The sequence below is a fragment of the Neovison vison genome, chromosome 1, assembly GCF_020171115.1.
Source record: "Neovison vison isolate M4711 chromosome 1, ASM_NN_V1, whole genome shotgun sequence".
Classification (NCBI taxonomy): domain Eukaryota; kingdom Metazoa; phylum Chordata; class Mammalia; order Carnivora; family Mustelidae; genus Neogale; species Neogale vison.
In genome coordinates this window covers 316,412,879-316,438,254 of record NC_058091.1, presented here as the reverse complement: position 1 = coordinate 316,438,254, position 25,376 = coordinate 316,412,879, and the positions used below count along the sequence as shown (strand labels likewise).

At 65.4% G+C, this 25,376-nt stretch overlaps 1 protein-coding gene across 1 annotated transcript in view; it reads right to left on the bottom strand.

Annotated features, from left to right (window-relative positions):
* The window catches only part of SLC12A7 (solute carrier family 12 member 7), a 67,890-nt gene extending 45,427 nt beyond the window's left edge, over positions 1–22,463 (bottom strand). Inside the window, exon 1 of the mRNA XM_044234295.1 lies at positions 22,447–22,463. The gene's annotated coding sequence lies outside the window, so the exon portion shown is untranslated. The remainder of the gene's footprint in view (positions 1–22,446) is intronic.
* Between the last annotated feature and the right edge of the window lie 2,913 nt (positions 22,464–25,376).

Sequence of the window (25,376 nt, the reverse complement as noted above, 5' to 3'; positions counted from 1 at the left end):
AAAGGGTGGTGGTGTCCCGAAAGGTGGAAGAGGGTAGACCCCCAGGGCAGGCCAGCTCCTTGGCCAACCAGTCCCTCCACGGGCTCGAGGCTCCATCCCTGAGAACCGCCGTGCCAGACCCTGTGGCCATCCCCGGAACCCACAAAGTGGGCGAGTGGGCCCACGTCCCAGGCTCTGTCTGCACAGGAGGTGAAGTCCGCAGGCCTCGAGGAGGGAGGTGGACGGTATCTAGGGCTTCGGAGGGCGGCCCCATGGGGGGCCACGGGTCTGCAGGGGTGCCGGCTTGGGGACCAGGCCCAGGTGGAGCCGACTTCAGGGTCCCCCTGACCAGACAATGGCATAAGGAGCTAGAGAGGAGGCCCCCGGGGGTGCAGGGAGGCGGGTGGACGGGGCACACCAGGCCCTAGAGGAGGTCCTAGAGGACCTGGTCCCTCGGGAGTCTGTTCCCGGGACGCTCATCCCAGGGAGGCTGAGTACGGCCTGGAAGTCCTCACACAGCCACCCCCAGGGAGCTGTCCAAGGACCACCCCCCACGACCAGCCACAGGCGGAACCCTGCTGCCTGACCCCCAGCTCATTCCTTCTTCAGGCTCGCTGTACACCGGAGGGCCAAACTGCCCTGGGGTCTCCAGGCAGCCCCGGGCAGGGGCCATCACTTCGGAGACTGCTTTGGCACCGCACCTCAGCCCTCAGGCCCATGGTGAGGGCCCCCCGTTCCCGCGAGCCCAGCCCTCCCGAGGCTCCCAAAGGGTCTTCCGGGAGGCCAAGGGTGGGCCTGGGCAGGGCTGGGCCGGCCTCCGGCTATCGTCCCTCGGAGCCCATGGTGACCCCTGCGGTCCCCAAGTCCCATGGCGGAAGGTCACTAGGTCATCGTGGAGTCCCGGGACCACAGCAACGTCCCCTCCGAGGACAGGATCCCCACGCACTGTGGTGACGACGGGTGAGGTGTTCTCGGGAAGGGAGCGGCCTCGCCTGGCATCAGAGCCTCAGACGATGTAGTCAGCGCGGGTGGAAGCTGTCCCCGTGGCACCGAGACCGTGTGTGGGACACCCAGCCCCGCGGTCACAGCGGTCTGAGTCCTGGTGCCCTGGGCATGCTGAGGCTCCACTCAACCTCGGGTCCTTGACAAAAATGTCACGGTTTTTGACTTTTCTTTCCTTTTCTAAAAATCTGTTTTTGTGGGGCGCCCGGGTGGCTCAGGGTTAAGCCTCTGCCTTCGGCTCAGGTCATGATCTCGGGGTCCTGGGATGGAGTCCCGCATCGGGCTCTCTGCTCCGCGGGGAGCCTGCTTCCCCCTCTCTCTGTCTGCCTCTCTGCCTACTTGTGATTTCTCTCTCTGTCAAATAACAAAAAATAAAACTGTTTTGTTTAATTGTGGTAAAACGTACAGAATGGTAAATTGGCCATTTTAGCGGTATTTAGCTGTGTAGTTGGGTGGCATTAGGGAGGCTCACAAGTCTTAGCACAACCGAGGAAGCCGCTGGCCAGTGTGGCCCTGACGCCCGGAGGGGACGGGATCTGTGAGCAGCCTGCGGCCTTCCTAGACCTGCCAGCCACTCAGGCTGCGGCCAGTGAGGCCCTCTCCTTGCGTTGTCGTTTCTTTTTTTTTTTTAAAGATTTTATTTATTTATTTGAGAGAGAGAGAGACAGTGAGAGAGAGCATGAGCGAGGAGAAGGTCAGAGAGCGAAGCAGACTCCCCATGGAGCTGGGAGCCTGATGTGGGACTCGATCCCGGGACTCCAGGATCACGCCCTGAGCCGGAGGCAGTCGTCCAACCAACTGCGCCACCCAGGCGTCCCGCGTTGTGGTTTCTAAAAACCCATGTCTCGCTCCTGGGGAAACTCCTAAGCACTTCTGCTCAATCAGGGTTTGCTCAGATGAACTCCTAAACATTTTTTAAAAATAGGAATGTGCCTCAGTTTACCTTTGAACACACAGTTGTGCCAACTGTCACCACGGTCTGTCTCCAGAATGTTCCCTGCCTTGCAATACAGACTCTGTCCCCAGGGACACTAAGACCCAGCCCCGGCCCCTGGAAGCCACCGCCTGCTTCTGTCCGACCGCAGTGACTGAGCACGTCACAAACGCGAAACCGCCTGGTGTCTGTCCCGGTGACCACCGGTTTCACCGAGGCCCGGCCATGCCACAGCGGGTGTCCGTGTCCTTCTCCATAAGGATGAATGACAGTCCAGCCTGGGCCGGGCCGGGTTTTGTTCACCCAGTCGTCGGGGGCGGGGTGGGGGGTGGCTCTGGGGCTGTTTCCACCTCTCGGCCACGTGCACATTGCTGGTCTCACTAAAGGATGCCTGCGTGGAGCGAGGCGGACAGCGTCGGGGCAACAGCAGACACATCGGGGGTACGGGTCCCACCCCACGCAAGCCGGCCAGGAGGAGACAGACAGACATGCTCCCTGGACCTTCTGCTTCGGTGGCCAAAGCCCACCGCCTGGACAGAAATACTACACTATCATTTCAATTAAACAGCGGCTGCCCAGAGATAAGCAGGTCACACTCCCGCGCCCCGGGCAGCGATTTCTATCCTATTATTATCCACAGCACAGATAAGGGGACCCACAGCCTCTCTCAAGGTCACATCAACCGGCCCAGGAAGGTGGGGACCTGCCCAGGGCTTCTGCAGTCCCTGTTGGGGAGGGTGGGGGGGACTCTAGGACGCTGGCCCCAGGAGAGGGGAGGGGGCCCCCCCCCGCCCTCAGGCTAGGCCCTGGCCCCCCCTGCCCCACCAGCCGCTATGCCCCTGGCAGCTGACCTTGGGAAACGAGGCTGAAGGACCCTCCACGTAAATGATTAAAGCCTCACGGCCCGTGCGCCCCTCTGACCCGGCACAGCAAGGCCACGGGGCTGAAGGCCGAGACCACCCCCAACCAGGGACCGAGAGACCGTCTCCGACCTGGACGTCCGGGGCCCGCAGAGCCCCTCCCCCCACCGGCGTCTAGGTGGTGCTCTGGACTTTCTTCGTTCTGCCCCGAGGAGAGGGGAGGAGGGGCCGCGCGTGAGCCGAGCTGCGGAGCGAGAGAACCATCTCCGGGCTGAAGTGCCTCGTTCCAACGCTAAATATTTGGCCTGAACCGCGGGAGAGCCACGGAGGAACGCGCTCGTGAGCCTGGCCTCCGTCTACACAGAACTGTTTGTGTAAATACCACAATCGTTAATTTCTATTTTCTCGGGGCAATGAGTTAAAAATACATTTTAAAAATAAGCTTGAAGTCTGCAGAAATATACCAAGGTCACTGGGGCTTACAGCTCAAAACCGCAGAGTCCGTGGCCCTGGCAGGCGCCACGTCCTCCTGGAGGCCGCCGTCCCCGGCCCCAAACGTGTGCAAGTGTGATGGGCACAGAGAAAAGCCATAAAACATGGGCTGACGGGAGTGCGGGGCGCGGCGCTCTGTTTTGGGGGACGAAGGACTCGCACACCCAAAGGGCAGGACCAGGAAAGTCTGCCACTCTGGCTCAGCGTGCGAGGAAACGGCTGCCCGCCTCGACGCCCAGGACAGCAACACAGTCCTGGCACACGGGGCAGCAGAACAGCCTCTCCGGGGGACAGAACCTCGCCTGAGCGGCCGGCGGACGGCCCCGGGAGACGCCCAGAGACGCGGCACCGGCAGGCCGGTGAGGAGGCCGGAGAGGTCAGCGGGGGTCTGACACCTGCCCGGCCATGGCCCTGAGGTGCGGCCCGCCCGTGCGCCAGACGTGGGGTCCTGTGTTGAGTGGAGCTCCCCGGGGGCCACACAGCGCGGAGAGAACAGGGAGCCGTTGGGCGGGGAGGGCCACGAACACATGCCGTGCCCCAGAGGGCGGGAGGAGAAGAGCCCCGACTCGCTGAGCCCACGGACCGGCCCTCCTGAGGGCACGGGCTCCACGCCGTCGCCCCGCACGGCCGCGGCGGACACAACGGCCTCGCCGGCAGGGGCTCGGACGAGCGACGGGACAGTGCACGAGGGAAAGAAGCCCGTGGAGGTAAAGGAGCCGCGCAGCACACACGCCCGAGACCGACCAGACTGACGGCCGCTGCGGACGCCCAGCCCGCCGCCTCCACAGCCCCGCGCCGACCCAGGGCCTTCACAGAAGTGACCGAGGCAAGGTCACGCCGGGTACGTGGGCCCTGCGCCACTACGGCTGGCGGCATCGGAAGGAGAGACGTTTGAAAATGCACAGGGGACGGGGACAGGCTTGTGGTGGCCGCACAGCCATTGCCTGGGGACGCCCGGGGGCTCTGGGAGCTGGAAGAATCCAGGCGAGACGCCCTCGAGCCTCTGGAGGGAGCGCCCGCCCCTTAACGCAGGCCCTGTTGCTTCTGGAAGGCCGGAGGGGAACCTGCTGTCGTCTGAAGCCGCGGGTGTGCGGGGACTGGGGACAGCAGGCCTTGACGGAGGTGCGGGTGCCAGGAGACGCTGGGAATCACACTCTGAAGTTGTATGCGACAGAGACCAGCTCCTGGGGGGAGCCGGGCACAGGTTCCCAGGGCACAGCCCACCCAGGTTTTAAAGAACGAGGCGTTCTGAAGAACGCGCTGTCGCCCGGGGAGACCCAGACCTACCCCCGCACCCTCGCTCGACCCAGACGGCCGTGCTGGCGTGACTTCCCAAACACGGAGGAATCGGCCGATCACAGTGCACTCCTCCAGACGGCGGAAGAGGAGGAGGAATGTTGCCCAACTCGCTTTCCCCAATCAGCATTTGTCATCAAGGAACCGAAAGACGCAACCAGGGCGAGCGGTCCTAGCCGGGAAGACAGCCGCAGCGCCCTCGGGCGGGGGCACCCGGCCCTTTTGTCCTGGGGCTGGTTTCCCAAGAGATCACCTTGTGCTCATTCACGAAGAAGGGAAAGCAGGATTTGTGCGTTTCTGATCACCTGTGTTACCTGTCCGCGCACGTTCACTGAGAAACGGATGTGTCCAGGGACACGCGCGTGGCTCTCTGTCAGTTAAGCCTCTGTCTCTCGGTTTTTGGCTCTGGTCATGATCTCTGGGTCGTGGATTCGAGCCCGGCGTCAAGCTCCACGCTCACTGGGGACGCTGCTTGTCCCCTTCCCTCTGCTCCCCCAACTCACGCTCATTCTTTCCAAAATAAAATCTTAAACAAAATGGATGCGTCCCGGGGGCAGGACAGATGGGGACAGTGGTGGCAGGGGACGCTCCGGCTCGCCGCTGCAGAGCTGAGCACAGCTGACAACCTGTCCCCATGCCAACTGGCTGCGCCGGGGCAGGAGGTCAGCGGCCCCAGGCCCGCAGGTCAAGGTCCAGCAGGTCCTGGCTGCCTGGGTGAAGCTGCCCCGCGGCGGCAGGAGACTGCAGGTCCGCCGCTCTCGCACAGAAGCCCCCGGGGTTTGGGGGCCGTGGAGACCTGCCCCAGCTGAGGAATCTCGCGACTGCCCGCCGATCCGGGGCCTGCGCCCGCGGCCGCTCCCCAGCCACGGGGTCTCCCGATGCCAAGGCGCGCCCACGTGTGGGCACCTGGGACAGTAGTTTCCTTCCTCCTCAGCCTGCTGATGGAAGGTTCTAGAATTAATTCTCAGATGCAGGAATGTGTGCTGCCCTCCATCACCCCACGCGGCCCCTGGCAGTGCTCAACAGTTATCCACTAACCAATGAGCCTGGCACTCCAAGATGGGTCCTGCCGGAGGTGGCGGGGGGCAGCCCACCCAGCTCTCACGGATCCCCACCTGGTGTGTGCGCGGTGTGTGCGCGCGCGGGAGCGTGTGTGAGCACGTGACACTGAGCCCACCGGGCTCTGCCCTTCCTGGCGCACAGCCGCATCTTCTGGACATCAGGCACCATCCTGGGGCCTCCAGGCACCTCGAGCCCCCCCCCCCCACCGCCTGCCTTGCTGAGGTGCAGGCGGCGGCTGGTGTGGAATCCACTGGATGCCTCACGGCCTCGGGAAAGCCCTGCCTCTTGCCTCCCAGGTGGAGACCCTGCACCCGGCTTGGACACGTCCAGGTGGCCCCAGGTGCTGCTGGAGGTGTTTGGAGAGTCAACGGCTCTGTCTGAGCTAACACGGCCACGGCTGGGCTCTGTGGCCCCCGCACCAGCTGCCGGGCAGGGACGCTGGGTCCCGGGCCAAGGAGCAGCCCCAGCTGTGGGTGGGGGAGGGACACAGGGGGACGGTGAGGTGGGACGGGGCCATGGAGAAGTGATGCCGAGCGGGGGTGTTTCGTGTCTTTTGCCATGATTCCCTGTAGCTCCAGCTAAGCGGGTCTGAGCATCGGGAGGACTGCCCGGCTGGGCAGAGCTCCTGCAGTGAATGGCAGAGCGCACCTGCATTCTCCTCCCCAAGGAGGGAGGAGCCCCCACCCCTGCCTGAGGCCATCAGGAGGCACCTGGGGACCAAGCGAGGTCAGCTGGAGACCCCAGGGATTTCTGGGGCTTCCCATGTGCCCTCCAGCCCCCTGGGGCACGCAGGCCCCACCAGCCCAGGAGAAACCACAGTGCCCTCAGGGTCCCACCGGCCTTGACCAGGGGCCTGGCCAGAGCTGCCAGGCCCCACAGGGGTACACCTGCAGGCCCCCAGTAGCCCACGACAGGGACGCTGGCCTGGGGCAGAGCCCCAGCCTGGCCCCTGGTGGGTGTTCTGCGGGAACAGGAGGGCCTGGGGGTGCCTCACAGACGCCGTGGAGCCCTGCCTGGACCGGGGCTGCCAAAGGAAAACCTGCTGGCTCGGAGGCAGGAGGTCCCGTGCTGCCCGTGGTCACCTGATCCTCAGGGCCCTGGGCTCCCGCCGTGGGGCCCACAGTACGGGGGTCGGATGCCCAAGGAGGGGCGACCACGCAGGGGCAGCCCCGCACATGCCCCTCATCCTAAAGAAGGAATTCAGCAAAGCTCCTCCATGACTTTACTTCTGAATTTGGTTGAGAAAAATATGCAGAAAATCCCCTAAGACTGGTTCGTTTGGTGTCCACGAGGCTGTGGTGGCAACCGTCCGGCTGTTCCCTCGAGGTGACCACCATGGACAGCTTCAGGACCCTTCAGAACCTTCTGGAGGCCACAGCACTTGCTTGGGCCTGGGGCAGGTCCCCAGGGGCGTGTTCCACAACCCTGGGGCAGCTTCACGGACCCTGGCAGAACCCTGGCTGGGGAGGGTGTTCTGGGGGTGGCCCAGGGCCAGTACCCTGGGATGGGGGTCGGAGAGACACCCAAGCACAGTGTGGGGGGTGGTGGGAGGAGAGGCTGGCCCGGAACTTTCTGGAACTCCTCTTCGGACCCCCGGACCCCAGCAGGATCTGAGACAAGCAAGGGCACAGTGGGGTCTGGCACGCGGACAAAGTCTCAGAGGTGACCCAAGGACAAGGAGGCCTCAGGGGAGAGCAGGCCCCTAACGCAGCGGGCGGGGAACTGGGGTCTGACGCTGACCCCACCTCCCGCAGTCTGTGCTGCCCCCTACTGGCTGCCCTGCTCCTCGCCGGCACGGCTGGGGCACGGCCCTCCGCTTCCCCAGCAGCCCACAGGACAGGCAGAAGATTCTGGAAACCCAGCCTGGGCTACACACAGACCTGCCTGGCCCTGTGCGGGTGTGGACCGACACCACAGACCCTGAGGGCCGCAGAGGGGGCCAGGCCCACGGTCTCCACTCTGCACAGCCCCGACCTCTGGGGAGACGGGCAGCGTGACCCCCACGGCACCTGCTCCTGCCCCTCTCTTGCCGTTCTGCTGTGACACCCGGGAGGAGACCTTGTGGGCTCTGTGGCCGGGCCCCGCTGCCCACACTCGCTGGGCTGAGGCTGTTCCAACACCCCCGCACGTCCCTCACTTGTCCAGCTGGCTTCCGCTGCATGGGCTCCGGCCTCCTTCCCTTCAGGACCCAGGGGCATCACCAGCCCTAAAGCCAGGTAGACAGGAGCCCTGAGTCGGAGGCTGCCCGGTGGGGGGTGTGCGGCCAGCACAGGGCACTCGGTCAAGTTGGGATTTCAGATTGATACTGCACTTTGCTTTGGTGAGGTGGGTGCCACCTCTTGCTTATGCCAAGAATCACTCGTGCCTGCCGAGATGGCAACGCCACAGCGTCCCGTGCCGGCGGCTGAGTCGGGGTGTGCCATGCTCGGGGCATGAGGTGGGCAGGCTTGGCCTTCGGAGGTAGCCTCGGGTCCCCGCCAGCCTGCCTCTCCCAGCGAGTGGAAGATTTTCAGGTGCTCCCTGGACACTCTGCCCTGCAGGTCCCCTGGGGAGGGAATTAGGCAAGAGCCCTGCGCGGCCTGACTAGCAATTACGCTCCTGTTTTCCTCATGGTTTAGAGTCAACAGAATCTCCCATAAGACGGGCAAAGCTGCCCCAGCAAATGCTTCCCGGGCGGCTCCGGGTGCGAAGGACGGGCCACCGCCTTTGCCGTGGGGCCGCCTGGCCAGTCACCTTGCCCGTGACTCAGCACCCAAGCAACCTTTCCTCAGAACAGAATCCCTTCCCACGTCCGGCGATCTGAGAGAGGCCATCGGGGCCCGGAGAGGGAAAGGGCGCAGGAGGCCCCTGCCTGTCTGCGTGTTTTTTTGTTCAGACAGAGCACGGGTGGGGAAAAAAGAATTCGCCAAGCTTGGAGGGCGAGCCCCTGCCAGTTTCTCCTGCTCAGCAGGCGTTTGCCTCCTGCAAACCGTGCCCCGCACTGGTGGCCACAGGGCCTTTGCTCTTGGAGAAGGTACTTCTCTAGGACTACCGTGGATGTGCTCCCTGGTGCACAGCCGGCCGCTCTCCACCAGGTCCCCTCCATTGCAGGCTCTGTCCACTCGGCTCTCAGGAGCCTGAAAACAAACCAGCAAACAGAAGTCCGTGTCCAGGAACGACCCAGAGCCTGCTCCCCTCACCACACCGTCCTGGACAACAGGACAGTGCCTACAACCTTGACAGCAATCAGCCCAGACAATCAAGACTTGGTCAGTGACCGCCCCACTTCTGACTTAGGACCAAGCACAGAAGCCAACTCAAGCCCTAACCAACCGCACACCTGACCAGACCCAGACTCTACACTGTGCTCTGCCAGAACCCACCCCGGGCTGTCTGCACACCCTGGTCCCATCCTGACATCCACACTGCCCCGGGGCCTTTGCATGGCTGCCCTCGGGCCGGACATCTGGGGAGCTTCGGACACATCTTCCCGGAAGTGGCCTTTGTACTCAGGGCCTTTCCTGGAGCTCCAGCTCATCTGAGCTCACGGTCGGGGCCGAGAGGGAGGGGCTCCCCCCACCCGGATCGAAGCCAGGCCTGACCCCTGGCACCGGGTTCAGGGCAGGAGACACACACATCTAAGACCACAGAAGGGATTCCGCGGGGCTGTTTCCTATGGCCACTAAAGCCACACGTCCTTCATTTGCGGTAGGCGATGGTTGCCGCCTGGGGCTGAGAAAACCCATCCAGAAGGCGACTTGGAGAGAGAAGCCCTGGCCCCATTCTCCAGGCAGCACCCCACACCCGATGCTGTGACCCAGACCCACCAACCCGGGGGTGATGGGCGCCCGCGAGGGCCTCAGCCATCCCCAGGCCCCTGTGCTGTGCCCTCCTCACCCAGCCCTGCTCCGACTCCTCAGACCACCTGCCGCCTGTGGGGGCCTCTCCTCCCCCGCCTCTCAGCCTGGGGGGCCCGTCCAGGTGCCACCCTCTGCAAAGTGGGCCAGAGCCCCTCATGGGTGTGTGGGCCCCTCCCAAGACAACCGCACACGGGGCCCCTTGTCCCCGGAGCTGGGCGGGTTCACACCTCGACGGGGGCGCCCTTGCTCTGCCAATGGTCCTGGCTCTCCCCCAACCAGCCCCCGAGCCAGGCAAGGAGGGAAGAACGCCGACCGCCGCACAGCAGCCGCCCACGGCCGCAAACACGTACGTCGGTGCGCCGAACCCACAGACACCCTTGGCTCGGAATACAGCGAGAGACACGCATAAGGCGTGCCGTGCCCTGTCTGCCCGAAACCACCACAGGATCTGGGCCGGGGTCGTGTTCTCCAGCGCCGGCACGCGAACCGGGCTGGGCGTACAAGGCTGCGAGGGACAGGTGGCCCGCGGCACGGCCCCGTGGGCTGCCGGCACCCTGCATCCTTGGTCCTGCTCGGGTTCTGCCACGGACTTCACGCCAGCGTCCCCACCGGGCGCTCCGTGGGGGCTCGACCCGCGGTCCCAGCCAGGCCGTCCTCGGGGAGCACGGGGGGAGGAGCTGACTGTGCTGCGGGGAAGGCGGTGGCTGACGGGCCGACCCGCAGAGGCCCCCATTCCAGAGCACGTCCGTGCAGGTGCCCGTGAAGGGCAGGCGGGGCCGGCCACGTTGCTTGTGCAGGGGACCCCATTGCGGGTCCTGTGGGGTCTGCATGGGGAGGGGGCTTTGGTTGAGCCGGTGGGGGGGTGTTTCCGCGGTGGCCGCCGACCCGGCACGGGCTCCAGGGCTTCCCAGGAGGCTAGAGGGCAGCCTGCACTCTGGGCTCAGGTCCCAGCCTCTGCAGCACCCCCGGCCCCTCACCCCATTCTTCGCCGGCCACTTGCTGCAGGACACAGCTGTCACCACTCCTCCGGCTGGGGCCCAGCCTGCCCCTCCAGGGGCTGCCGGCCACAGCCCTGCGAAGCCCAAGAGAAGGTGCCTCCACGGGCCTGGGTGCTCGCAGGGACAGCCCGGCTCCTGGGCTGAGGGTAGGCGTTCCAGGACGGGCTGGGGGCGTTCACCCTCGGCTCCCTTCCCTCCCTGTGGATGTGGACAGTGGGGCCCCTGGGATCGGGGCACGCTGGGGGTCTGGAGAGGGAGGGGTGGGGCTTTCTTCTGCTCTCCTTCCTCGCCCGCAGCCCCAGGACCCAGGGAGCATTCCAGAAACCGCTCCCAGGTGAGCCCAGCCAGCCCCGCCAGCACCACGGAGAACCTGGACCTGTACCCTGGGACGGCCGTAACCCAGAGCCACAGACTGTGAGGCTCTCAGGGCCCCGGGGCCCTGCGTCCGACAGGCAGGTGTCACAGGGCCCCACTCCCCCTGGAGGCCACAGGGGATGACGCCCCTGCCTCTGCCTGGTGGCCCCACTCTCTGCCCTCTGTCCCCCGTGCATCTGTGCCTTCCTCGGTGTCTCTCGGAAGGACATCTGTTGTTGGACTTGGGACCACCGGGTAACCCAGGATGACCTCTTCACCTCCACGTCCCTAACCTAGTCACGTCGGGAAGGACGCCTGTTCCAGACTAGGTCCCGTCTGCGGGAGCCGGGAGCCGGGACGGCAGTGTCTCTCCTGAGGGTCACCCTTCCGTCCACCAGCAGCCTCCACGCTTGCGCAGTGGAGGTTAAGGTCCAAACCTGGAAAGACTTGGTTCCCAGGGAGGGGGCTCGAGGAGGGTCACACCCCAAAGTCCCTCCGCGCCTTCTGCACACAGTGGGGCCGTCTCAGACCGTGAGACAGGCTGGCAAGACCCCCCGTTGCTGTCGCCTTCCGAATAACCCGCCCGGAACGCAGGGCTCCAGGCCACATCCTCATGGTTCTCGGTCATAAAACATGTGTCCTCAAGGGACCAGCTCCCAGGCAGGAGGTCCGCGGTGTCCTGTCCCCAGTGGGCCCCCACCCACCCTTGGGCCCTCTGGAGGGGCACAGCCAGGAACCCGAGTTGGTCAGGGCTGCCGGGGTGGACGGCCTCAGGCCATGGCAGGTGCGTTCTGGGACCACAGACGGTCCTACAAGCCGGGCTCCACCCCCTCCCTCATGGGCCAGTCCCGTCACACACGCACAGTCCGTGGCAGGAAGAGCAGGAGGAGCACCTTCCTGGGCTGCGGCCGGAGCCTGGAGAGTCTGCCCATAGCGGGGGAGCCAGGCCGGGGACACCACCGTCCCGGGGACAGTGACCCGTGGGCCCACACACAGAGCAAGGGCTGAAGGCAGAACATGGGGAGGGAGGAGGGGGCAGGGTGGAAAGGCAGCCTCATTCTCAGGAGGTCCCAGCCCCTGGCCATGAGCGGGGACAGCAAGGCTTGGCCCACCTGGGACAGTGGCTCGCTCCGAGGTGGTCCGCAGAGGCTGGGCACGGAGAAACGGGGGTCGAGAAAGCTCCAGCGCCTCTCGGCAGGCGTCCGCTCAGCCCCTCGGCAGACGGCAGACAGCACACAGCACGGCCTTGCTCGTCCCTCACCCCAGTTTGCGCAACCCCGCCCCCTCCCAGCAGTGGGCCTGCGTGCCTGGGAGGGAGTGCGTCCCGTGAGCTCCCCCAGCTCCGTCCTGAGATGCATCTCATTCCGGCCTTCTGGAATACCCGGCTGGGCTCTGAAGCCTCCAGAGTGCCTTCTCCATGTCCCCAGAGCCGCTTCTGATGCACATGGCTCAGGCCACCCGTCCTGGGTAGGGCTCAGCAGGGATGACCTCCGGCCGCAGGTGCCCGGCAGGCCGCTGCGTGCCTGAAGACACCCGCCTCCGCCTCCGCCTCCGCCTCCGCCTCCCAGGACGACCCTGAGTGCTAGCATGTCCAAGGCACGGGGCAGGATTAAGGCCCACGGAGCAGTTTCAGCCCAGGGGGCTCGGGGGCGGTCGGCCAGGGGGTCCTGCTTCTCTGCCCCGGTCAGCGCCCCCGAGGGAGCCGTCCTCACAGGCCCTCAGGAACAGAGTTCTGGACCAGCGCCTGGCCGCACGGACCTGAGGCCTACATCTGTGGTGGGCGGGCGAGCTCCTAGGGCTCACTGGGCCCAGGCCGGATTCACAGGCACCTCAGAACCCTAAAGAGACGTGTGCACGTGGGAGCAGGTCCACACTTCCTGTGGGCCAGTGTGCGGGTCTGGGATGTGACTGCGAGGTGGCTCCAGGGGACACCCAGACCCACAGGACCGTACGCCCCGTCCCCCCGGAGTAGGGAGCCACAGGCCAGTGTCAGCTCAGGCAGGCAGCTCTCCCAAGGAGGCAGCCCCTGATCTCAGCCAGCTTTCCCTAGGTGGTGGCATGGGGTTGGGGGATGCGGGGCCGGAGGGGAGCCTCTGAGGGGGGATCCTGACCACGGATCTGCCTCCCCAGGCCCCTCCGTGTCTGGTCACGCCTCAGGTCATTTACACCCCCAAGCCCGGTGGACAGGCCCAGGGAAGGAGGCCGGCTGCTGGCATCACCTGCTCCCTTCAAGCCCCTCCCAGCAGCCCCCCAGGGAGGCAGAGGAGGGGGCTGACCGGTGTGTGTAGGGGGCCCACTGCGCTCTCCGCTCTGTAATCCAGGGGGACGAGAACAGTCAGGTCTCCAGGCAACAAGAGGCAGCAAGCAGGAGCCCGGGGCCCTGGGGAGGGCTCAGGTGGCCGTCGGGGGGAGGACCAGGGGAGCCAGACGCAGGCGGCTGTGGGGGTGGGGCCTTGGTCCAGGTGAGGCAGGTGCGGAGCCCCTGGCCAGGGACGGCCCAGGGTCCCCGCACGGGCGCTGACGGACCGCGGTGGGGAGGCTGCCGCCGGACCGTCGTCGCCGGGGAGGCTGAGCTGACGTGGGTCCCCCGGTTGGGACGGGGGCTGGCGTGCACTGACTGCAAGAGCCAGAGGCTTATCTCAGCTGCAGCGGAACAGCAAGCACCCGCTGGAGCACAGACAACACGCACGCAGGTCTCAGGTCCTCCTTCGCCCGAGGCCTCTATCCGTCGCCTGTGTCCTCCGGGGCTCTGTTCATCATCTCTTACTAGACCATCTCCAAGTGGTCTCGTTCCGAGGTGCTGGGGTCAGGACCCCCAGAGCCTTCAGCTGTCTGGGCCGCCCCACCTCCCCACGCCCCTGCTCACGGGCCGTGGCCTGGAGCACGCGCCCAAGCTCCAGGGCCTCTGCCCGCAGCATGGGGCCTGCCGTGCACCATTCAGCAGCCACTGAGCACATGTGGTGTGGTGGAGTTTAAATTCAGATCAGTTAAAAATTCAAAAAAATCTAAACCCACTTCTTCGTGGCACCGGCCACATTTCACGTGCTCCACAGCCCCCGTGGCCGGCACCTGCCGTGGGAGGGGTGTGGGACTGCTCAGGCCCCCGGGCAGCAGCGAGAAAGAAAGGAGCTTAGCTCCAAGTCACGGTCACTTGGGGTGCCATGGGGAGACCGCGTGGGTCCGGCCGGAGGACGTGGCAGCCGAGGACTGCGTCACCCTGGAGAGACCGCCGCTCCTCGCGCCCACGTGCGCACACCTGTCGTGTCCCTCCTGAGCCACATCCGCGCCGGCCTGCCAGCCCGTGGCCCCACTGGCCCCCAAGGACGGGCCACCCCACGCTGCTGACCCACACGGCCTCCACACGCTCCCCAGTCAGGGGAGGGGTCTATCTCCTCTCCGTCTGTCTCCCCCTCCCTGCGCTCACGGCCCACAGCCCCTCCTCGCCCCCGGCCCTTCTGGCCGCTCCTGCTCTCTGGGCTACATGTGCTGAGTCCCGAACACGGACAATCGGACTTCACCGGCCCATTCCCCGCCTTGGCGTGTGGGTCCCGTGGGTGAGCCCGGCGAGGCGAGGAAGGTCCCCTGCCCGATGCGGGGCGCGGGGTGCAGGCAGGAGACAGCCGCGGTGGGACACGTGCACCCCCAGAAGCGATTCCTGGACGGCAGGGTCTTCCCCCGCCCGGGAAGGTGAGGCTCTGGGGAACACCCCACAGCACAGCACTCGACGGAAAACAGGAGACGCACAGAGTGAGGACTCCCGCATGAGCTCCGCTGCCCTTCTCCGGTTCTCGCTGGCACCAGGCCTGCATGCCCACGGGGGGCTTCCCGAGCTCAGGCAGCGTGGCTAGCCCCTGCACACCAGGGTCCTCACAGAGGGCACCAAAAAGGACCCGCCCGCCGCCCCCGAGGGCAGTGCAGGGTGCGGGCGGAGGAAGCCGGACCTGCCCTGTCCCACCGTCACCTCGGCCCCCAGGCCAGGTCCCCGAAAGCGGAAGGCTGGTGAAGCAGGCGGGGGTTTGAGCCCAGGCCTCGGCTCGGTTCCATTCCCATGGGACAGCACCAGGGAGGGGACCCTCGCACGCCGAGGAGCACGAGGCGTAGGCCTCATCTCAGCCTGCCACGTGTAGGACTTCCTGGCGGGGATCGGGGGCCGTCTTCAGCCACCTGGCCGCTGTGACCCACGAACGTCCCCCATCCCAACCTGACTTTGAATGGCCTCCCAGCCAGGCCCTCCACAGCCCAGCCCACCGGCGTGCGCGCACGGGTGTCCCGGGGACGGAACCAGAGAGGGGTGCGTCCAGCCTCCGCTGTGCAGGGGTGGAGGGCAGGCGGACTTCCCGCGGGCACCTGCCGAATGTCGCCCAGGGAGCAGACACCACAGCCCCGCGCGGGGGATGAAGCGCAAAGGCTCACCGTCCGGCGTGTGCCCGGGTTACGGCGGTGGGGCCGACGGCTCATGGCAAAGACACGTGGCAAGTCGCCCAACGGTGCTTCCGAAGAGACCGTCTGAGTAAACAGGAAAACAGGCCCTCGTCCCGGCCTCCCCCCGGCAGCCCGTCCCCGTTCTGCCACGCGCGCGGTCACCCGGGCGGGTCTCCTCACTCAGCCTCTGAAGGCAGCAGGCGTCCCGAGGCTCGGCCACTTCAAACAGACTCCACGAGACGAGGGTCAGCCGCAAACAGGTCGGGGATGCAGGACAGGTCGGGGATGCCCAGGCCCAGGGCACAGCGAATGTGCCACCACCGCTGGGCACACCTGCCAGGGCCGGGGGCAGCCCCGGTCCCACGCGGCCCGCTATGCTGTCTCCGAGGTGCCACAGGTCTCAGCCGTAGCCGGGGACACGCGGGAGCGCCCTCGGCAGGGTTCACGGGGCGGAAGCCGATCCCTCCCGCCCGGCAGCCGGGGAGACACAAACGTGGGTTTCTGTTTCTCCACGGGAACAGCCGGCGGCACGGTGTGTGGGGAGAACCGAAAACACCCGGCAGGGCTGGGAGAGAAGCCGGCTCGGCCGTGGGCGCACTGGAAGCCGGACGTCTTCCTGCCTCAAGCTTTGCATTCTGCTGGTTTTCTAACACCTTCCTTTAAAAGCCAGAGCCGGAGAATAGAAATAAAGGCATTTTTACCCAGAAAAAGCACTTCCAATACCCTAAGAAATAAGGCTGGAGATAGCATGGACACCGGGAGACAAAGCCACGCGTGTCCAAACGCATGTGCACGTGGACAGGCAGGGGCAGCCCAGAAGAGGCTTTTTCACGGGGCCTATTTCTTTCCATCATTGTGACGGTTCATGGTACGGGCCGGCTCCCCTGGGCCTCGGTGCCCAGGTATGAGGTCAAACATCCTCCTGGCTGCTTCCGTGAAGACGCTTCTTAGAGGCGATACCCACCGAAAGTGACGAGCTCTAAGTCCCCCTGACGTGGGTGGGCCTCATCCAATCAGATGAAGGAGCAGGGGCTGACCTCCCCGGGCAGGAAGGAATCCTGCCGGCAGGAGGCCAGTAGCCACAGCAGCCCTCCCCAGGGCTGGCCCAGCCCGCAGACTTTGGACTCACTAAGCCACAGGCGTGAACGAAGAAGCCAGTCCCTGGAGTCTCTCTGTCTCTCTGCACACGTCTCGGTGGCTCCCCCACATACAGCAGTTCCCCCATTTTCTCAGACTCACATCATGGCTCCATCACGGCTTCCGGGGAACTTCCTACAGCCCCTGATGTCCTGAGGGACCCGCTCAGCACCCCCAGGGAAGCACTGGGCCTGGGGCTGCTGCAGAAGGAAGGGCTCCCTGTGCCCAGCAAAGACAGGGGCCCTCGTCTGCCTGAGAGAGGCAGAGGGGCAGAGAGCGCGAGCAGGGGCAGGGGCCGCGACGGGGAGAGACAGTCCCAAGCAGGCTTCATGCCCAGCGCGGAGCCTGATGTGGGGTTTGATCTCAGCACCCTGAGATCACGACCTGAGCCGAAGTCAGGGGTTGGACTGCGGCACCCAGGGTGCCCTGCCTGACTCTTTGGACACCGTGCAGGAGCAGGCTCCCCCAGGAAGCAAGCCCTGTCCCCTGGCTCAGCCAGTGGGGGACACGCACACGTGTGCACACACACTCCCGGCTATGGCTGAGTCGCAGCAGGACCACCTACGAGGCCCCTGCTGGCCTCGTCCCCTGTGTGGGGCTCAGGTCCCCCCAGGGGCAGGAAGCTGGGTCCCCAATCCCCACCAAGGCCAACTCAGGCAAGAAGCCACTCGGTGCTGCATCTGGAAGGGGGAAGTGTGGCCAGTGGCACTGTTCCCACGTCTAGGGACTGGACAGCACATTGAGCAGAGGGCCGACCCAGAAGCCCTCATGGGGGAGGACCCAGCGGCTGCGGGGTCACCCTGCTGCCCTGCATTTGACCTTCCTTCTGACCAGAGGGCTCAGCCTCCCATCCTTCAGGAGGGGACAGCAAGTGACGAAGGTGAGAAGGGCCACGGGCCCAGCAGCCAGGACAGGGTGTCCCAGGGATGTCCAGGGAGAAGGTGGGGGGGTGTGGGAGGCGGGCTTGGAGTCCCAACCCCAGCGCGGCAAGCCCGGCCCACAGCCCGTGTCCTGCTCCAGGACCGGCCTGGAAGGGCCACACCAGGGCTGCCTGAAACCCAAGATCCCTGGACAAAAATATCTCCCACAAAAGGTCTGAACTCACACCTTGCAGAGCGTAATCAGATGAAAAGAACCCCTGCGAGGGACCTGGGTGGCGAGAACAGGTTTAATCAAAGTGGCCTCCTTGTCCTCGGGAAAACCGGACCCAGGTCGCCTGCTGGCCGGAAGGGGCAGGTCAGGGACGGGACAAATTCGCTCCTCTCCTGTTAGCTCTTCTGATTGCCGTAAAATCCATGTAACCTAAAACTTGGAACTTTCAGCCACTCTGTGTATACAGTGGCACTCAGCACGTGCACAGCATTGTGCAGCCTTCACCCCTCTCTGGGACTTCCATGCTCATGACAGCCTCTCTCCCAGCTGCTCTGCAGCCCCTGGCACCCATGTCCTCCCCTGTGTCTCTGTGGACAGGACGCCTCCCAGGACCTCCTGTGGGCGCTCCTGGGCCCCCATGACGGGCCCTGTCCCCAAGCACAGTGTCTGCAGGTCCATCTCTGCTGGAGCAGGGGTCAGGGTAGCCATCCCTCCTTTGGAAGGCGGGACAACACTCCGGTGCGTGGAGAGACCACGTCTTCTGTCCACCTTTGTGCCGCTCCCCCCACAGCCACACGGTAGCTGACAGCTGTGCACGCACGCCGGGAACCCCCAGCCCGATCCCACGCTGGCATGGGGCAGCCCCCGCTCCTGGGGATGGGGGCCGGGGTGGGAGGAGGACAAGCAGGGTGACTGGGGGCCCCGGGCAGGCCTCGCACAGGGGCCGGTCCCGCCGGGGACCTGGGTCTGCCGCGCAAACCCCCGTGGGCCAAGGACGGCTGTGTGGCTCGCTGGACGCAGACCCACCGTGTAACTGTTGATGGGCGTTTGGGGCCTCCACTGTGGCTTTACCCCATGGAAAAGCTGCCAGGGAGGGACGTGAGGGACGTGCCCTCGAGGGTTTTTGCCCCGGAGCGAGGACCAGCAAGGGAGAGCTCCCTGGCCGAGGGACGGGGCCCAGGAGCGAGCGCTGAACAGAGCGGCTCCGTGAGGGCCAACACGAGGGTCGCGCTCCATGAAATATTTAAGGAAAAGGAAAACCAAGTCTGCCCAGCCAGGTGGCGGCTTCTCCGACACCAGAGCTGGGCAACCTGCACCCTGGACGCCGGCCTTCCTGGGCAGCTGGGCGCTGTGCGGAGCCTCCCTCCAAGCAACATCGGCCGGGGGAATGGGACTCGGCCCCGACGTGTGAGGGGAGCAGGGGTGTCCGAGGGGGGAGGGGCCACTCCGAGGGTTCACAGACCCAGAGGCTGAGCCAGGGAGCCAGTTCCCCGGGGAAAGCAGTGTCGGGGCCAGTGGCATGCCTGACCACGGCTCCCGGACTCGTCCCTCATTCCCAGGCCCCTAGGTCCTGGCTTGTGAGGGGGTTTCCCGCTTCAGAGACACGATCCCCCTCTGCCCGAGCAGGTGCTCAGGCTCGGTGGCCAGCCCTCCCCTCCCCCCGAGCCATGAAGAGCCAGACAAGCAGCGACACACAGACAGACAGGAGACACTCAGAGGCACGCGGCTGTGGACACACACACACACACACACACACACACACACTGTAGTGTTCTGAACTACAGGCCTGTGTGACCGGCCTCCCGGGTGTCCTCTGAGCATCTGTGGTACTCTCACGTCCCCGCCACGTCGGCTCCAGAGAAAGACACGTCCCACCACGGGGGCTGGAAACAGGCCTCTTCCCCAGCGCCGGGCAGGATCCAGGGGCCACGGGAGGGCCCGCCTGGCTCGGTGCTAGGCTGCCCCAGCCTCCCCGGGAACCCGGGCTCACAGCGCCCGTGGACACAGGGGTGGGCGTGAGGTCCCGTCCGGGGTCAGACCTCTGTCTGATTCCGCGGACCCACCCAGACCTAAGACAGGGAGGGGCTGAGGGGAGTCTGGCCTCTGGGGAGCTTCTGAGGAGTGTGGCCCTGAGAGGAGGAGAGGGGGCAGGTGTGACCTCCCCGATGGTCACTGTCCTCACATCAGCCTCCTTTGGGGCCAAGGCTCCCTCTGCCTGCCCTCCCTCAGGGTGGTGGGGCGGGTCCTCTGGGGTCCCTTAGTGAGCCCACAGGGTACTGGCGCCAGGCCCCAGCACCAGCGCCTTCTTGGGAAGTGGGGGAAAGCCACGGCTCAGCCCCTCACCTTCTGGGACCTCCCAGGCTGGGGGCAGTGCAGCTGCCCACCCAGCCCCGCTCGGCCCAGGCTCATCACCCTTCCGCTGGGCACCGCAGCCAGGAGGGGCAGGCAGGAGGCCGGGGACAGCACCCCGCCTCCTCTGGGCCAAGAAGCCTTCCCCTCCCCGCAGCACAATCCCGCCACCTCGAAGAAGGATCTGGCGCAGCACAGAGCGCCCTGCAGACGGGCGTGTGCGGGGAAAGTGCAGGCTCCCGGGGACACAGGGACCCGGACGGAGCTAGGGTCAACACCGGTCCCTGTCCCTCGGCAGAGAGAAGGGACGTCCCACTCCGAGCACTCCTTATGCACAAACGCACAGCAAGCAGACTCCAGAAGGGGAGCTGGTCTGAGGGCAAAGTCAGCGCTCAGCCTGGCTGGTCACCACCCCCACCCCCCCGGCCGCGACCCCAGGGGGCGGGGGGACCCTGACACAGCCTGAGGAGCCTCTGTGCCAAAGGGCTACCCGTCCCCCGGCTTCGAGAGCCCGCTCATTCGCGCACAGGCAGGACAGCCAGGCAGAACGGGGTCCCACCACGCAAAGGCCGCAAACCCGAGCTGCTAAACTTAATGCACGTTGTCGGCAGCGACTCATCACATAATCGGACTTTTGTTCTCTGGCAGCGGGCGCGGCACACAACCCATTCACTGATTGCTGGCTGGAACCGTGCCCCCTCCCCCTGTAAGTGCCGCCCCACTGGGTCAGCCTGGGGCGAGGGCACAGCAGCGGCGGCCCTGGCTCAGGACGGTCCCACTCCCGAGGGCTGGGGCGGCCCGAGATGGGGGGAAAGGGGGAGGGAGGGAGGAGTGACGCCCCTGGACCGCCAGCCCACGAGAAGAGACGAAGGTGGGAGGGCAGCTGCAGGGTCAGGCGGGCTTCCCTGGCCCCAAACAGCCCCCGTCCCCCGTGCACCACCTCGAGGACCCTGGGGCAAGGCCCTTCTCCCACGTCAGCATGAGCTCGGAGGGCAGAGGACAAGCAGAGACCTGAGCATGTCTCCTGGAACCAGACCCTTTCCCGGGGCACGGGCTAACATGCTGGAGGCCCAGGACGAGCAGGGCAGAGGGGGCCAGAAGTGGGGGATGAGGTTCAAGGAGGACCTGGAGGAGCGGGACCCTGCGCCCCGCTGCGGAGAACAGCTCCACGCCGGACAGGGCCTGCTGAGAGCCCGCGTTCCTGCGGGGGAGACCATGGCGGGGCCTCGGGGTCCCCCGGAGCGGGGAGAGGAGAGGCCGCTCTCTCACTGCTGCGGGCCCCAAGCCGGGAGGACCAGGGGCTCTTTCTCACCCACGCTCCCCGGAAGTCTCTACTGACCTCTTCCGCACAGCCACTTCCCTCACAACAGAGGGGCCGGCAGTCCCAGAAATAATTAGCTGCTTTGACTCATGTAATCGATTAACAGCAGAATCACTGCTCACAGAACAAAACAAGAGGACGGCTCGCCCGGGGAAGGGGGGCAGCGGCGGGAAGGTGCCCCTCTGCCTTGCCCGCGGCCACACAGCCCTCCCGGAGCACGACAATGGCTCCCAAGGTCAGGAGGGCGATGGACAGGGGGCAGGACCTGGGAGCCAGGTGCCGGCAGGTGACAGGTGCCATGTCCACACCAGCCCGAGGCTCAGAGACAGTCCCCCCAGTGCCCACCACGTGTCTGGACCAACGCCGTCCCTGAGAGAGGGTGTGTGCGGTGTGTGTGCGTGTGCACACACACACGCACCCCCAGTGCCCCAGAAAGTCTGCTGCTCGGGAAACTCGGCTCAGAGTTCATCCCCACGTTAAAGAATTTCCCAAGTAAGTCATCAAAAGCCTTGTTGGAGAGTCTGAAACCCCTGGAGCTCTCAGCTCTTCGTTTACAGCAGGTCCTCACTGCCCGCACGGGGGGCCCCTTCGTCGGGGCTGGGGGGCAGAAGGACAGCCACCGACCTCGCTGACCTGAAGGAAACAACAGGGCTCCTGAGAAGCTGCGGGTGGCTGAGACATCAGCCCAGAGGTGAGGGCTCTGGCCCCCAAAGGCGCCGGCTGTCCACAGACCAGGGCAGCTGCCGGACCGGCTGCCCCCAGGAGTGGCCCGAGGCTGGAGGACAAGGGCCGCTCAGAATCCAGTCAAACGCGGAGCTGCTGGAAACGCGCCATTGCCTGTCCTCCTGTTTGCACCTCCCCCACCCACGCTGTGGGGCGCCGACCTGTGAGGGGCCAGGTCCTGCACCCCCCTACCACTCCCAGCACACGGGCTGAGGGCAGGGGTCCCCGAGGTGCTGGCGGGCACTTCTTAGTGCCTTTGGACTGCAGTCCTCAAAACCAAAGGAAAGTCGGAGTAAAGGTTTGGCGATGGAAGGCGTGGGTGTGGGAAGTGCACCGGGGGCACAGGCCAAGTGAGCGACCAGAGGGCTGTCGGGGTCCCACGGCCTCACTGAGCCCTGGGCGTCTCCCCAGACTGGAGGAGCACCAGCGTTTGTGGGGGGGGGTCTCCCGCACACTGGACGCCCGGGGCTCCAGGGGCAATGAGGTCAGACAGTGCCCGGGAGCTTTCCCAAGGGCCCAGGGAGTCGAATCCCGCTCCAGGGCGCAGGGCAGGGCAGAAAGCGGGGCAGGGGGCCGTCCGGGTGGAGGCCGCGGTCCCCAGAGGAGCCCCCAGGACACGCCCGCCACCAGCTCGACCCGGCGCTGACGACGCAGCCACCGGCGCGGTCCGCAAGGCCAGGGACCCGGGCAGCGCTCGCACCAACCCGGGCGCCTGGTCGGCGACGCCCCTGCGCGCCCGCCCAGCTCCGCCGCACCGACGGGGAGGCCGCGCCCTCGATGGGCGCCCCGCGTGGCCCGCACCTACCGTAGCGGCTCGGCTCGCGGCAGTAGCGCAGGATGGGCAGCGCGTCCACCCTCGGCGTCTCGGGGGCGGCCGCGGGGTCGGGGCCCGGGGCTGGGCCGGGGGACTGGCTGCCGCCGCCCTCGGGGATGGGCCCCGCGTCCCCCGCCCCGCTCGCCGCGGGGGTCACCACGAAGCGCTGGGACATGGTGGCCCGAGCGCCAGCCCCAGCGGCCAGGTTCCCGGCGCCCGCAGGGCTGCACGGCTCGAGCTGGGCGGGCAGGGGCGGGGCCGGGGCCGGGGCGGGGCCAGCGGCGGGGACGAGCCTGCCCCTGGGACCCGGCGGCGTCAAGCACGGAGGGGCCAAGGCGCGCGGGAGAAGGGGACCCGGCGGGACCACTAGGAGAGCGGTTGGGGGACAGTCACTGGGGAATGGGGCACATTCCCTCCGTGAGGCAGGAAGCCTCCCTCTCCAGGCCAGAGTGTCCCTTCAGAACAGCAGGGTCTTGGGGGCCTCGCTCTAAGACCTTGGAGACACCCTTCCCCCAACCCTGCCCGGGTCAGTACCAGGGCCTGGGACATCATGCCAGCAGATGCTGGAGACCTCTCTGGTCTGGGACAGTGACCACCCCCAGCGGCAGAACGGCAGCCAGGGACCCGTTACAAGGAGGCAGGTGCCAGAGTTTCAGGGAGTGAGTGAGGGCAGCGGCCTCCTGGACCATGGGGTCTGGGCTACGCACCCTCTGCCGGGCATGTTCCCATCCCCCTACTCTGGCCTCTTGACCATTAGGTGTTCAGCAATTGGCCCCAGAAGTCAGGCAGCTGGCCTCAGACTTCTACCAGATGGAGGAGCGGTCGGGAAGGAGTGGGTGAGACCAGGAGGTCCGGGAACGAGGCGCCAGACAGGAAATGTGGCCAAGAACTAGCCTACTTTGTCTATGGGCAACACAAGTCCCAGCCCCAGGCTAACTTTGTATTAATATTGCTACTCCTTCATGATTTCGGTGTAGCACTTTACAATATTCAACATCTTTTGCACATTCACTTGCTCAACAAATATTTACTAGTGCCTAGCTACGCCAGACCCTGCAGGTATCAGAGAAGACAGAAAGCCCTGCCTCCATGAAGCATGCATTCTGGAAAGAGGAAGAGACAAGAGCTGTGAGGAAGAAGCAAACAAAGAAGGGGTCTATCGAGGAGAAACTGTGAGTGGGGTGTCCAGGGTACTCCCAGGAGAAGATGATCTTTGAGCAATGACTTCAAGAAGGGCAGTAATCAGCTGTGTGAATTTCTACTCCTTTGCCTCACGGTGCATGAGAGCTGTTCCTGGTCCAGCCATCACAGTTACACTCTGGCCGTAGAGAGAGGAGCCCGGAGAAAGGCCGTTAGGCCCCACTTTCAAGAGTGCAACCCAGAAGCCGCACACAATACTTTTGCTTGACCCATTAGCCAGAACTTAGACACGTGGCCATGCGGGCCCATGAAGAAGGCTGGGAAATGTGCCTGCTGACGTGTGGGGGCTCTGTTAATGAGGAAGCATGAGCGGTCGGGCATTAGGCCACCTGCAGCACAGGAGGAAAGGAAGACCCAGGGTGTTGGATGCTGAGGGCTCCTTTCTGCACTCCCCTTGCGTCCCCCACCCCCACCCCCACAGCGCAGAGGGAACAGCCAGGGACCAAGCTCTCACGCACACCTGGGCACACGTGGCAGCCCCCATCTCGCTCCTGGACAACCTCCTTGGCTTCTTCTGGGGGCTCTGGAGGCCGACCAGGCCCAGGGTGCTCTCCAGGACGGATGGGGATGGCAGCCCTGCATTTCCCCTGCCCATTCACATTCAGGACTTTCTCTGCCCCTTCTGCCCAGTGCATGTTTGCCCAAGATGAACATGTGAGTTATTTTGGGAAGGTTCCCCCACCCTGTGCATTTAGCCTTTTCTCGGAAGGGCCCCGGACCGATCCAGAGTTCTGCTGAGAGCCGGCAGCTCACGGTGCCGCTTCGACTCAGGCCGCAGACAGGTTGTTGGTGGACTTCGTGTGCACGTGCTCCCGTCTGGCTGCTGTTGTAAGGGATCTGGCGACTCTGCTGGTGTGTGAAACCAGAGCACACAGCGAGGACGCAGGTGCTTGGAGCCTGGCGCGGGCCAGAGCCCCGTTCTGCCGTCCAGCCGTCTCTCGGTTCAGCCCCTGAGTTCCGCGGGGAACCTGCCCGCCTGGAAATCACCAGTCATGTCCTTCCTTGCTGCGCCTGCTCTGCTTTCTCTCCCTGTTTTTGGTCTTGCCTTGGAATTTTCTGGACATTCCCGGACCACATGGCTGGAGCCGCTTGTCTGGGCTGAGCTGAGACAGGAGCGGCCTGGGGCCTCCCAGCGAGGCAGGGTGCTGGCCAGCGGTGTGGAACAGGGTCTCTTGCTCCCCTCCGCTGGGGCAGGGCTGGGGCCAACAGCACCTGTGGCCCTCGGTCGTCAGAGGCCCCCGGGGTTCACAGAGCAGGGGGAGGGCCCGAAACTCCAGTCTGTCCCCACGAGACCCTGCGGTAGCAGCGGGCGGGCCTGAAGGACAGCCCGGAGCAGAGCTGCGGCCGAGGCTCCTGCTGCTGGGTTCTCAGCCCCTGACACAGGTCTCCCCCTGCCCGCGCGGCCACCAGGGGAGTCCCCCCCAGACGGCCCTGGCCTCGCCCTGACGGGCAGCCTCTTCTGGGGACTTTCTCAACATCAGCATCTTGTACCGAGTCTCTGATCTTAATGTCTTCGGCGAATAAAGCGTTCACAGTCTCTAAGTTTCACACTTATATGCGTGTGTATGTATGCGTGTGCGCGCACGTGTGTGTGCATGTGTCTGTCTGTGTGAGTGTGTAACGTGTGTGCGTATCTCGCGTCCATCCGTGTGTTTCCGTGTGTGCGTGTGTATCTCCACGTCCGTCCGTGTGTGTTTCTCTGTGTGTGTACCTCTGCGTCC